At 41.5% G+C, this 14,481-nt stretch overlaps 1 protein-coding gene across 3 annotated transcripts in view; it reads right to left on the bottom strand.

The window, feature by feature from the left end:
• The window catches only part of slco4a1 (solute carrier organic anion transporter family, member 4A1), a 294,821-nt gene that overhangs the window by 256,966 nt on the left and 23,374 nt on the right, over positions 1 to 14,481 (bottom strand). The gene's annotated exons all lie outside the window — the stretch shown is intronic.

The raw sequence follows: 14,481 nt of genomic DNA, 5'->3' as shown, positions 1-14,481 counted from the left end.
CGTTTTGTTGCTTGTCGTGTTCTTTGTTGATTTGCTGAACGTTGTGAGCATGCTATGTTGGCACTGGAATGTGTGGTCCCACTTGAAGGCTGCCCCTAGCACACCCTCCAGAGTGTAGGTTGTTAATGCAAATGGCACATTTCACTGTCTGTTTCAATGTGCACATGATAGATAGACTAGAATCTTGAATCTTGACCCTGATACAATTTAATGATAGAGAGGAAGGAGGCTGAAGGAAGAAATAAGGCATCTTATGACACCATCAATTTCACCCACACACAAATACTCAGGCTGTGCCCTAACCACATCCCATCCACACTCACTCCACTACCTCCTCTGATGCATTGCCATCCGTGGTATTCAGCCTTTTCCACAAAGGGTTATAAGTTAGCTTCAGCAAAGAGATTTGGCCACAATACATGAGCTTGCAGCATTACAAAACCATTTAAGGACTGGATATGGTTTTTGTTTCACAACAGCAAGTGCAGCCCGTTGCTCTGGTAACGTTATTAATTTAAAGGAAAAAGAGTGGCAAGATTCCGGAGGTTTATTGATCTACAAATGTTTATTTTATCCATTGTTTATATTACACCATGTCCAGAAGACATAGACTGTTCAGTCGATGGAGTTCTCTCCGTGATTCCATTATGATTTATTTTCCTTCTCAATTGCATTCTCCTGCTTTCTCCCCAAAAGCTATGATGCCCTTACTGATCAAGGAGCTATCAAGCTCTGCTTTAAATATACCCAATTACACAGCTCTCTATGGTAATGAATTCCACAGATCCATCACCATCCGGCTGAAGAATTCCACCTCATCTCCATTCTAAAGGGATGCTCTTCTAGGCTGAGGCTCTGTGCTCTGATCCTAGACTCTCACACTATTGGAACATCCTCTCCACGTACACTTTATCTGAAGAAACGCCAGGATTTAGTACAACATCTGGTGCTGTTTACCAACAGGGAATTCATCTGAAAATAATGGTGAACCTCAGAGCTTCCTGTAATTAAAGATTTAACTATTTTGCAATGTTGCCATTGGATAGCTTGTGATGAACCAAAACCTTGTGAGTATTAAATTATAAACACAAGAAAGTCTGCAGATGCTGGAAATCCAAAGCAACACACACAAAATGCAGCAGGTCAGGCAGCATCTATGGAAATGAACAGATAGGCTTGATTAGTGAGGGCACCAAAACTTCGGGCCAAGACCCTTCTTTGGGACTGAGAAGGAAGGGGGAAGATGCCAGAATAAAAAGGTGGGTGGAGGAGAAGTAAGTTAGTCAGAGGAAGATAGGTGAAACCAGGTGGATGGGGAAGGTCAAGGGCTGGAGAAGAAGGAATCAGATAAGAAAGGAAAGTGGACTGTAGGAGAAAGGGAAGGAGGAGAGGACCCAGAGGAAGTAATAGGCAGATGAGAAGATGTAAAAGGTCAGAGTGGGGAATAGAGGAGGGAGGGGATTTGTTTATCGGATGGAGAAATCGATAATCATACCATCAAGTTGGATGCTACCAAGATGGATTATAAGGTCTGCTGAGAATCAGCTAGGGGTCATCTACTGTGTCCAGTCCTCTTGATGTGGCCTGTCAATTACTGGAGCAGATGGGATCCTTCTGTTAAAATAAACTGCTTGGAATCATAGATACAGAAGTTTCAAGCTAGTGACCTGCAACTATGTTCTTGCAGGCCTGACAGTACAATACAGGTACAGAGAATGATGTGCTGAATTTGAACTTGCAGACAAATTGGAACAGATTATTAGCCTCTGGGCATGGAATATAAAGTTTGGGATACTATGTTCAAAGTTCATAGTACATACATACCACCATATACTCCCCTGAGATTCATTTTCTTATGAGCATTTACAGTACTAGACAAAGAACTTCACAAAATACTGGCCAGACCATAAGTTGGAGTATCATGAGCAATACTGGTCATCATGTTATAGGGAAGAACATAGAGGAGATTCACCAGGAATTTGCTTTGATTGGAGGATTTTATTTGCAGGGAGTGATTGAATAGGCTTCTCCAAGAAGACTATAATCTTGTCATGATTTGAGGCTTGTATGCCTCATTGACATGAAATGAGGATCTAACCGGGTCCCAGCATATCGATGCAGCTATAAAGAAGGCAAGACAGTGGCTATATTTCATTGGGAGTTTGAGGAGATTTGGTTTGTAACCTAAAACACTCAAAAATCTCCACAGATGTACCGTGGAGAGTATTCTGACAGGCTACGTCACGGTCTGGTATGGGGGAGAGGGGCTACTGCACAGGATCAAAAGACGCAAAAGAAAGTTGTAAAATTAGCCAGCTCCATCTTGGGTACTAGCCTCTGTAGTATCCAGGACATCTTCACGGAGCAGTGCCTCAGAAAGTTGGCGTCCATCAGTAAGGACCCCCATCACCCAGGACATGCCCTCTTGTCATTGTTACCATCAGGAAGGAGGTACAGAAGCCTGAAGGCATACACTCAGTGATTCAGGAACAGCTTCTTCCTCACTGCTATCCGAAACCAAATGAGCATCGAACCCATGAATACTACCTCACTTTTATTATTTCTGTTATTGCAGCATTTTAAATTTAACTATATATTAATTTACCTATATCTATCTATCTATATATATATATATATATATATATATATATATATATATATGTAAAATGATAATGGCTCCGTCTGTCTAAGTAGACAATGGATGCACCCATTGGAGTGACCTCTCTGGGGCGCCGACCTGGGCGATGAATATGGAGATCCTGGGTTGCCCAGACATCAAGATCCCCCTCTCGGCCTCGCGGATGTGGTCCAAAGGAATGCGAAGCAGTACATTTGGCATCAGCTTGGCTGCAGGAGCTGCCAGGAGGTGACGTGATACGTCATCCAACCGCCTTAGGGGCTCCACTCCGGACTTGTGTAGGGTTTACTCCTTAGCCTTCTCTTCTCCCGAAGATACCCACAAGGCAGTGGGATCCGTAACCCTGGACAGGGGCCCATACCGGGTACTGTCAGCCGGAGCCAGCTGAGCCCAGGACTCGTGTAAGGCGGGGTCGTCACGCTCTGTAGTAGTGACATATGGCGCCACTACGCACACATATATCTTACTGCAATTGGGTTATTTTTTCCGATGTTATCATGTATTGCATTGTACTGCTGCTGCTAAGTGAACAAATTTCACGACATATGCCAGTGATATTAAACTTGATTCGGATCAACAGGTCAAAGTGTAGAGGCTAGACTAAGAGTCATCCACCGGTCCTCCAGGTTTGGGGGGGATCAGCTCAGGGCTAACAACCCTGACCAGACCTGGGCCGTACCCTCCAAATATCCTGACCTGCCTCCCGGGTTTTTTTTGCACTACCTTACTTTCCCTTTTCTATTTTCTATTTATGATTTATAATTTACATTTTTATTATATTTACTATTGATTTGTACTCCAGGGAGCACGTAGCGCTGAATCAAGTATCACTGTGATGATTGTACTCTCTGGTATCAATTGTTTGGCAACAATAAAGTAGTAGTAGTAATAATAATAATAATAATAATAATAATTAATTGTCATGGAAACAGAAATAAAGAATCTTTCTGCACTGGAGTGTGACGGTATTCCTGAGTCTCCTCCCGGGACTTGCATGGCTGGCAGTAGTGAGAACCGAGAGGAAGTTCCTGACATGCAGAAGGAAGCCTAAACACCACCAGAGATGAAGGACCTTCACTGCTGCCCTAAATGCCAGTGGCATAATGAGCAGTAAGTAAATTTGTTGTTCTTGTAAAAAGGGACCTGGTAACACAAACACAAACTCAAGTGAAGCACTCACATCCAAAGCATTTCAGAATTTTATCTTTTATACCTTCATTAAAGCAAAAAAGATGTTAAGACTAAAGTTAAGACGCAAGAAGAACTCCAACCTGAGGATTTGCAGTATCCAGGCTAATTAATTATGTCATGACATCATTAAAGTCATGGTGAAGCATGAAAATGTTCTGGTCATCAGAAATTGATCCTGCAGAGAAAGGAGTTCAAGTAACCCCCACAGCAGCTGAGAACATGAGGTTTTAATTAAATAACACAGAATTGAAAATTAGCATCAGTTATTGTTGCAATAGTCCATTTGGTTCACTAATACATCTAAGAGAATGAAATCTGCCAGCCTGATCATGTGTCTCTCAAGACGAACAACAAATATTCCCTTAAATATCCCAGTAGCCTTTGTAGTTCAAGGTCATTAAGGAATGGAAATGAAGTGCCACTCTTGCCAGTGATGTCTGCATCTGAAGAAGGAATGCAAAATTTAATTTGATTGCACGCAAAGGAGTTTAGTGTTGGTATATGAAAAAGGTTTTATGTATGTGATGGGTTGAATTCTGTGCTGTACAACTGTATGACTCTATGCAATAATATAAAATAAAAGCTTTTTATGCCTTTTATATTGGAAAGTACAGAAAGTTTCAGTTACATTTGCAAGAGGGAGTCAGTAATTTTAACATAATGCATTCATAACAAAACTCTATGTAATCTTTTGCACTAGTTTGAGATTTAATTTGCCAGAACATCCGCCTAAGCACAAAACTAACATTATGCAATAGAATTGGTAAAACAATATTTGTCACGCTTTAAACAATTTCTTATGCATAACAGGTGCATTTTAATTTTTAAAATAAGTATCTGAAAATACACAGTTTACTCCATTACTGGCTGACTTGTGCAAGTGAAGCAATGCTTCATTACAACTTGTAAATCATTTTTGTGAATATTAATTAGGTTAATGAAAGATAGAATGACACATAGATCCTAAAGAGTTTCAAGACATATTGAAAGAATAAAGCATAAATGATTCTTGCTTTCATAAGCAGGATAAAAGCAAGGAAGTAGCAGTTATTCTACATGTAAAATGCTTAGAGTTGTGTGGCCAGTTCTGGTCTGAAGAAAACATTTTCCAGAGTGCTTCAAATGATAAGGAATTTTAACTTTAACTATATAGTTAAACTAGTGATGCCCAAGTTGTTTCCATGTTGAGGGGATATTTAATAGTTATGGATGTCATCAAAGAGAAGGTGGACGAAATTTGTTCCACTTTTGCATGTCTCAAGAACAGATTTAACTGTTTGGGTGTAATGGGGATGAGGGAAGAAACAGTTTTTCCCCAGCACCACAAAGCCTACTAAGTGGCAAGAAATATTTATGCCAAACTAGTTCCAAGTAAAGATCATCTCAAACTGGAATTTTGGATCATTCACCATCTTCAACATAAAAGAAACCAGCAGCACTTTCTATTCCAAGATATTGCCGTCACAGCGTCAACATCCTAACATCACCATTAGCCAGAAGCTCAGCGAGACCAGTCCCACAAATACTGTGCCTACATAAATAAGTCAAAGTTTATTTTGGAAAGAGTGACTTCCCTCCTGATCTCTATAATCTATATGGCATGTGTGTGAAGGGTATGTGTTACTTGTATAGATAAATGCAGCTCCAATTATATTCAGGATGTTCAACACCATTGAGAGCAAAGACTCAACACCTGCATCACTGGTCCCCTTCCAAGATTACAACATTCATTTTCTCAAAGGTATAGTCCAATACTCACTAATAGCTCCGCTGAAGCCTGAAATATCTTCCAACCCCAGATGGAGAAGAGCAGCAGAATGTCCTGAGGAAGAAACTCTGACCTAAAACTGGTTTCTCTTCCCTCAAATGCTTCTTGATAGGCCAAGTTCTTCCTGTGTTTCTGTTACAGTTTCTGACTTCAGTTACTGCGGTTTTATTTGGTTTGCATTACAGACAGACCTTTATCACTTCGACTGTAACAGGTCAAAGCAGCAGCTCAGCCCCATCTTCACAAGGTCATTTGTGGATCAGCATTAAATACTGGCCTGAGCAGCAGGCACCCACATTTCATGAGAGAAATAAAGTCTATGTATTTTCCAATGGCTTTATGGAGTTGACAAAGTACCTGTGTTCCTATCTGTAACCATCACATGGATGTAGAGCACTGTTTGAGTAGATTACAGGATAAGTATCAGACTGAGAGACAAGAGTCGAAAATCAGTGTGTCAGTGTATACAAGGATTCAGAATAGAACAGGCCCTTGTGTCCACAATATCTGTGTTGATTATGATGTCATTTACAATCCCATCTACCCACACACTGTCTGTATCTCCTCCATTCCTTGCCTGTTCATATGCCTGTTTAATTGTCACTTAAATTTTGTTATCATATCTACCACGACCACTCATGGCGGCATATTCCAGGCACTTGGCACCTTTTGCGTAAAAAAAAAACTTACCCAACACAACTCCTTTAAACATGGCACCTCTCACCTCTTGCATTTGACAGCCCCACCAGCCATGAAAAGAATATTCTATCTACTTTATCTATGACCCGAAATGTTATATACTTTTATCAGGTCATCACTCAATCTCCAATGCGCCAAGGAAAACAAGCAAAGTTTGTCCAACCAATCCTGAGAGACCATATCCATGAGACATAGGCGCATTCGGCCCATCGAGTTTGCACTGCCATTCCATCATGGCTAATTTATTATACCTCTCAATTCCAGTCTCTTGCCTTCTCCATGTAACCTTTGATACCCTTACTAATCAAGAACTATCAACCTCCACTTTAAATATACACAGCCATCCACTCCACAGCCATCTGGGGCAATGAATTCCATAGATTCTGTACCTTGTGGCTAAAGAAATTCCTCCTCATGTCTGTTTTAAAGGGACGTCCTTTATTCTGAGGCTGTGCCCTCTAGCCCTAGACTCCCTCACCTTAGGAAACATCCTTTGTCTAGGCTTTCAATATTCAATAGGTCTCAATGAGATCGACCCTCATTCTTCTAAACTCCAGTGAGTACAGGACCAGAGCCATCAAATGCTTCTCATATGTTAACTCCTTAATTCCCAGGATCACTCTTGTGAACCTCCCCTGGACCCTCTCCAGTGCCAGCACATATTTTGTTAGATAAGAGGCCCAAAGCTGCTCACAATACTGCAAGTGCGGTTGTCCGATGAATGCCTTATAAACCCTCAGTATCACGTCCTTGCTTTTATAGTCTAGCCCTCTCAAAATGAATGTTAACATTCCATATTCCTTCCATACCACCCACTCAACCTACAAGTTATCTTTTAATCCAGTCCCAGCACTTCCCTGTTGAACCTCTTCTGCACTGCCTCAAAGCTTCTACACCCTTCCTATAATGGGGGGACTGGAATTGCATACAATACTCAATTTTAGACTGACTTAACCAAAGTTTCATACAGCTGCAAAAATACTTATAAACTTTTATACTCAATGCCCTGACTTATGAAGTCATCTGGGTCATGTACCTCCTTTATCACCCTGTTTACTTGCATTGCCACTTTCAGGGACCTATGGACTTGCATCACAAGATCTCTCTGTACATCTGCTAGGGATCCTGCCATTCCCTTACATTTGACCTCCCAACATACAACATGTCAGATTGGTCCAGATTAATATCTATCTGCCACTTCACCATCCATATTTCTAACTGATTTGCATCTTTTGCGTCCTTTGACTTATTCACAACTCAGTCATTTTTTGCATCAGCTAGAAACTTACAAATAATTTTTGTTCATGTTATCACATATCACAAATAACAGATGTCGCAGCACCGATCCTTGTGGAACACCACTGGTCACAGACCTTCTATCAAAATAAAATGGGGGGAGGGCACAGTAGCGTAGGGGTTAGCATAACACTATTACAGTGCCAGCGACCCAGGTTCAATTCTGCCATTGTTGGTAAGGAGTTTGTACGCTCTCTCCATGGTCATGTGAGTTTCCACTGGGAGCTTCAGTGTCCTCCCTCATTCCAAAGGCATATGGCTTAGTAGCTTAATTAGTCACATCAGTCTAATTGGGTGGTGTAGGCACATGACTGGACAAGACAGGCCTGTTACCGTGCTATTAAAAAAAAATTCTGTTTCTCCGACTAAGCTAATTTTGAGTCCAAGCTACCAAATCTGCATGAATTTTATGTGGTCTTATTTCTGGATCAATAGATATGTGAGAATTTGGTTGAGTCTGTATATACGACATTTACACAGGGTGCCCTTGTCGATCATCTTTGTGACACAGGCATGATGCCTATATCACAAATAGCATTCCACCAAATTTATGGCAAAACGTAAGTTTAAATTTAAAAAAAACAGGTAAGTTTAACTGGATTTAACAAAAACTAATAATTTACTCTGTGTTGAGGATCTTGTCAAGGCTTCAAAATCACTCCCTTTATTTTGATGGATGTTATGCAGTTTTATTGGATACAGATTAAAATAACTGAGTTTGACTGGGAAATTGAGAAATTTAAAATCTTTGCTCACACTAAACAAATACAATTTCCTCCCCTTTTTTTGGCATTGTTAAATAATATTGGCTTTGCTGCCTTCCATTTGCACATTGTGAAGGCTGCACAAAAGTTAATCACCTCATCATACTTTGATAATATGGTGCCAGGGTTCCAGTAATAACTTCAGACCTTATGGACTTTGCTTTGAGATTATGAACAAAAAATGTTGGAATGACTCAAGATGTGACACAGCATCAAGAGGTACAGATTAGATTAAAAAAATAATATTAACAAGTTACTTCATTAGAACTGCAAAACAAGTTAGTTTTAAATTGCAAATAAGGTGGAAAAATAGATAAAACAATGGAATATTGCTGATAGGTTTAGGCTATGCGTAATGTAGGGACTCTGATCTTGTCATGGTGGAGAGGCTTGTGAGTTTGTGACATCCCAAGAGCAATGCCTTCTGGTGTTTAGTACCTGGAACCTACCAGCCTTCTCCTTCCCACCCTCCCCTCACCTTCTTTATAGGGCCTCTGCCCCTTCCCTCTTCAGTCCTGACGAAAGATTCTGACGCGAAACGTTGACTGACCGGGTTTCCACGGATGCCGCCCGACCTGCTGAGTTCCTCCAGCGTGTTGTGAATGGTGTTTAGTCATCATGTGCTTAGCTCCTGGTAGGGTCATCCATGGTGGTAAGTTCACTCCAGACAAAGAGCGATCCAGGCAAAACTCACAACACGCTGGAGGAACTCAGCAGGGCGGGCAGCATCTGATATTGTGTTTAAGAGCGATCTAACCAAGACCTCAGCAGTGGAGCTGGTGGAAGATGATGACCCATGACAATGACAGTGAAGGCAGAGAAAGGTTGCAGTTGTGAGGGGTCCCCAGTTGTCTTTCACTCCATGCCATGGGGACCTGACCACAATCTGACGGCTGCCTGTGCATCAGTCTCCCTACATTAAACTAAGTCAAGCACGGGTGTTTTCAATTAAGGGAATCCATCCTAACATCCTGATAGATGACTGTTTAGTTGAACATCATTCTTGACTTGAGGGATTGCACTAGCACTGCTGTTGAGATAAGTTAAAAAAACAACTGGCCAACAAATTAATGAGAGTAATTAGAGAGGAAGAGAGAATGTGAGTAAAAGTTATGAGATGGGAACAGCTGGAAGGAGCAGAGGATTGTTACTTACAAACATAAGCTCATCGCCATTAATAGGCCACCAAGAGCAGCTCACCAGAGCCCTCTGTCCTAAGCTAGTTTTTCAAGTTGTCTCCAGCTGTAGTCCATTATATGTCTTCTAGGCCCCAAAATTCAGGCTGTGCTGATGTAGCAATGAAAACTGTCCCACCAGTACAATGAGTGACTCTCAGCATATATAGCAAGAAAGTGAATTACCCAAGGCTGGAGAATTTGATTTAGAGATGGGAGGCTGCAGCTGGCCCAGATGGATGATGAGGTGTTGTTCTTAGAGTTATAGAGTCATAGAAAAGTACAGCACAGAAACAGGCCCTTTGGCCCATCTAGTCCACATCAAACCATTTAAACTGCCTACTCTGATTTACATTTGCACCTCATTACAAAAACACAAGAGGCCAAAGTGGAAGAGAGAGAGCGAGAGAGAGAGAGGTGTGTGTGTGTGTGTGTGTGTGTGTGTGTGTGTGTGTGTGTGCGTGTGTGCGCGCGCGCGCACATGCGCGCCCTTAGCTCCTGGTGGAGTCGTTGGGGCGCGGTCATCACAAGCCTTTTTGGTATGCTCATTGTACGGCGTGTCTTGGGCATCTGAAACCTGGCGGAGCCCATCCCTCTCCAGGTTTTTTTTATGAGATCGAGTTGTTAGCTTGACACTCAACCCAGGCATGGATGGAGAACACGCAAGGGAGTCGGCCAGATTCAAACTCCAGCGCTGATGCCACTATGCTACCAGCTGGCAAAGTGGAAGCGTGATAGACAAATGAAGTGGCAGAGTTCTTGAGTCACCATAGAAACATTACCAACATACACAAAATGCTGGGGGAACTCAGCAGGTCAGGCAGCGTCTATGGGAAAGTACTGTCGATGTTTCGAGCCAAAACCCTTCAGCAGGTCTCAGCCCAAAACATCGACTGTAATCTTTTCCAGAGATGTTGCCTGGCTTGCTGAGTTCGTCCAAAATTTTGAGTGTGTTGCTTGAATTTCCAGCATCTGCAGATTTTCTCCTGTGTGTGACAGAAACCTTAACTCAGCTTTTTTTCCAACTGACCTTTTCCAGCATTTCATGTTTATATTTTAGATTTTACACAACTGCAGGTTTTGATTTTCATTTGTAATGCATTGTTGGTTTTCAAGTATGTGTATCAGTGACAAGAGCAAGAGTATGCTGCTCTACTGTTCAAAAAACAATCAGGGCTGAACTGATCTTGGCCTCAACGCCACCTCTGCCTGCTCTCCATAAACCTTTCACTCCACGATTAAAAATTAGGTCCAATACTTCAGCCTTAGAGACATCTGAGGTAGGGTTTTAAACTTTGAAGTCCTTAGCTCTCTGATAAATGGGTGATTGTCTATGAGAAAGCTCTCCCCTCCGTTCTTTCCAACTGCTTTCATCAGGTAAACTTTATGAGTTCCTCGCTCTCTCCCTTTCTCTCCAGATGGTTATCGTTTGTTTGTTATGTGCTGTGTCATATGATGTTGGTGGTCATGGTCTTTCCATCACCATGACTGTTCTTGGCAAATTTTTTTAAAGAAGTTGTTTGCCATTGCCTTCTTCTTGGGTGGTATATTTACAAGACGGGTGACCCCAGTCATCGTCAATACTCTTCAGAGATTGCCTGCCTGGCGTCAGTGGTTGCATAACCAGGACTTGTGATATGCACCAGCAGCCCATACGACCATCCACCAGCTGCACCTATGGCTTCTCATGACCCTGATTTGGGGGGTGGGAGCTAAGCACGGGCTACACCTTGCTGAAGGGTGGTCTGCAGGCTAGAAGAGGGAAGCAGCACTTTACACCTCCTTTGGTAGAGATGTATCTCCACCCTGCTGTTAGAGTGAATTTTTTTGGGTAGATGATTTGTTTACACTTAAATGACTTTGGCCACCAGACTTCTATTTGACAATGCGCTTCCTAAAAGGGTGTGAATACCAGATGCTTCTGGCACTGTAGTTTTGACCTGATGCTGTAGTTTCAAAGACAGTATTATCTATACATTATAAATATTAATTGTCTTCTATGTTAGCACGGGAAATGCCAAATAAATGTATCATAGACCTAACTTACATTCCTAAAGGCTGTGGATACCAACCCAGACATTTTGGCTTCAGAAGGAAAGGATGGTGTGATATTTTGTATGTAGCTTCAATAAGAAGCATTGTCTATAACTTTTTAAGTAGCGATTGCTTTTGTGTTTAGCATATAAATATCGAGCCCACATTGAGCTAGCAGACTTTTCTGCGGAAAGTGTCTCCGTCCGCAAGATGCCTGCTGTACCTTGTTGTGTCGAATAAAGAAGCTGCTTTGTATCTACCAGTGACTTTGTCTCTCCGGTAATTTCATCCACGCTACAACACCTGCCACCAAGATGGTTATCACTGATAGGAAGAGAGCACAGTTTATATCCCTCAGCCTGAAAGTGTCCTCTCCTCATTGAATCTGAGACACGAATTTGCCTGGTTCAGTTCTCTGGTTCTCTGCCTTATCCCTTACACAGAACATAGAATATAGAACAAAAAGGGTAGTACAGACCTTTCAGCCCATGATATTGTGCTGACCTATTAACCTATTCCAAGTTCAATCCCACCCTTCACTCTCCCATAGACTTCCACTTTTCTTTCATCCATGTGTCTACTGTGAATCTCTTAAATGTCCCTAATATATCTGCCCCACCACCACCCCGGCAACACATTCCATCCACCCACCACTGTCTGTGAAAAATCCATCACTGGCATCGCCCCTAAACTTTCTCTCTGTCACTTTAAAATTATGCCCTCTCATATTAGCTGTTTCTGCCCTGGGCAATGGAGACACCTCTCATACTTCTTTGCTCCAAAGAGAAAGCCATAGCTCACTCAGCCCCCACCCCCCCCCCATAAGACATGCTTTCTAAGTGAGGCATCATTCTGTAAATTTCTGCACCCTCTCTAAAGCTTTCACATTCTTCCTATGATGAGGCAACCAGAACACAATATTAGAAGTGTTCTCCAACCAGAGTTTTATAAAGTTGCAATATTACCTCACAGTTTTTGAAATCAATTCCCTGACTAAAGAAGGCCAATGAGCCTCTTGACCACCCTGTCAAATTGTGCACCAACTTTGAGGGACCTATAGAAGAGAAACTTATTCTTCCACACCGCTCAGAACCCTGCCACTAACCCTGTACTCTGCCTTCAAATTCATGTGTATAACAGACCATAAGATATAGGAGTAGAATTAGGCCTTTTGGCCCATTGAGCCTGCTCTGCCATTTCATCATGGCTGATCCAATTTTCGTCTCAGCCCCAGGTTCCCCCCTTCTCCTCGTGACTCTTCATGCCCTGACCAATCAAGAATCTATGAACTTCTGCCTTAAATATATATAGAGACTTGGCCTCCACAGCCTGTGGTAAAGAATTTTACAGATTCACCACTCTATGGCTAAAGAAATTCTTCCTCAACTCCATTCTAAAAGGACGCCCTTCTATTCTGAGCCTGCCTTGTCTGGTCTTAGACTCTCCCCATACACTCTATCAAGGCCTTTCACCATTCGATAGGTTTCAATGAGGTAACCCTTCATTCTTCTGAATTCTAGTGAATACAGGCCCAAAGTCATCAAACGCTGTTCCTATGACAAGCCGTTCAATCCTGGAATCATTTTCGTGAACCTACTTTGAATCCTCTCCAGTTTCAGCATAACCTTTCTAAGATAAGGAGCCCAAAGCTGTTGACAATACTCAAAGTGAAGCCTCACCAGTGCTTTATAAAGTCTCAACATTACATCCTTGGTTTTATATTCTAGTCCTCTTGAAATGAATGCTAACATTGCATTTGCCTTCATCACCACAGATTCAACCTGCAAATTAACCTTTAGAGAATTCTGCACGAGAACTCCAAAGTCTCTTTGCACCTCAGTTTTTTGAATTTCCTCTCCATTCAGAAAATAGGTAAACCTTTCATTTCTTCTACCAAATTGCATGATCATACGCTTCCTGACACTATTCCATCTGCCATTTTTATGCCCAGTCTCTTAATCTGTGTCTTTCAGTAACCTCTCTACATCCTCAAAACTACCTGCTTCTCCACCTGCCTTCATATCGTCTGCAAACTTTGCAACAAAGCCATCAATTCCATCATCCTAATCATTGACATATAATGTAAAAAGAATCGTTCCCAACACAGACCCCTGTGGAACACCACTAATCGCCGTCAGCCAACCAGAAAAGGCTCCCTTTTCTCCCCACTCTTTGTTTCCTGCTGATCAGTCGCTGCTTTATCCATGCTAGAATCTTTCCTGTAATACTATCCGCTTGTAGCTTGTTAAACAGCCTCATGTGTGGCACCTTGTCAAAGGCCTTCTGAAAATCCAAGTAAACAACATCTTTTCAAATCTTTTTATTGTTATATTATACAGGAAAAAATAGCATGAGTACATTGAAGTAACAACACTGACAATGTCTCAAAAAAGACATTATCTTAAAGATTGAAAAAAAATTTTGTGATAACAAAAAAAAACCTACCAAGCAGAAAAGTGAGGGAAAAAAAAGAACCCATTAGGTGTACAACCCCGGAGTCATGCGTCATACAGAAAGCTTCTAAAAATAAACATCAAACCGCCAGCAAGAAAAGAAAATATACTAAAAAATTTACAATTAGATCGTGGAAAAATTATATCAATTAACTCAAATAATAATAACGAGCAAATGAGCCCCATCTTTTCTCAAAATCAAATAAAGGTTCAAAGGTTCGACTTACTAATTTTCTCCAAACTAAGACATAGCATCACTTGAGAGAACCATTGTGACAAAGTGGGAACTGATGTATCCTTCCACTTCAACAAAATGGCCCTCCTAGCTATCAATGTAACAAATGCAATAACATGTTGGTCAGACACAGAAATACCATGAATATTTTGAGGAATTATTCCAAAAAGCACAGTTAATTTATTAGGTTGTAAATTAATTTTAAGTGCTTTAGAAATTGTTGAAAAA

This window comes from Mobula hypostoma, chromosome 2 (genome assembly GCF_963921235.1).
Source record: "Mobula hypostoma chromosome 2, sMobHyp1.1, whole genome shotgun sequence".
In the NCBI taxonomy this organism is placed as follows: domain Eukaryota; kingdom Metazoa; phylum Chordata; class Chondrichthyes; order Myliobatiformes; family Myliobatidae; genus Mobula; species Mobula hypostoma.
The sequence above is the reverse complement of the archived record's forward strand: the minus strand, read 5'-3'. Positions and strand labels throughout refer to the sequence as shown.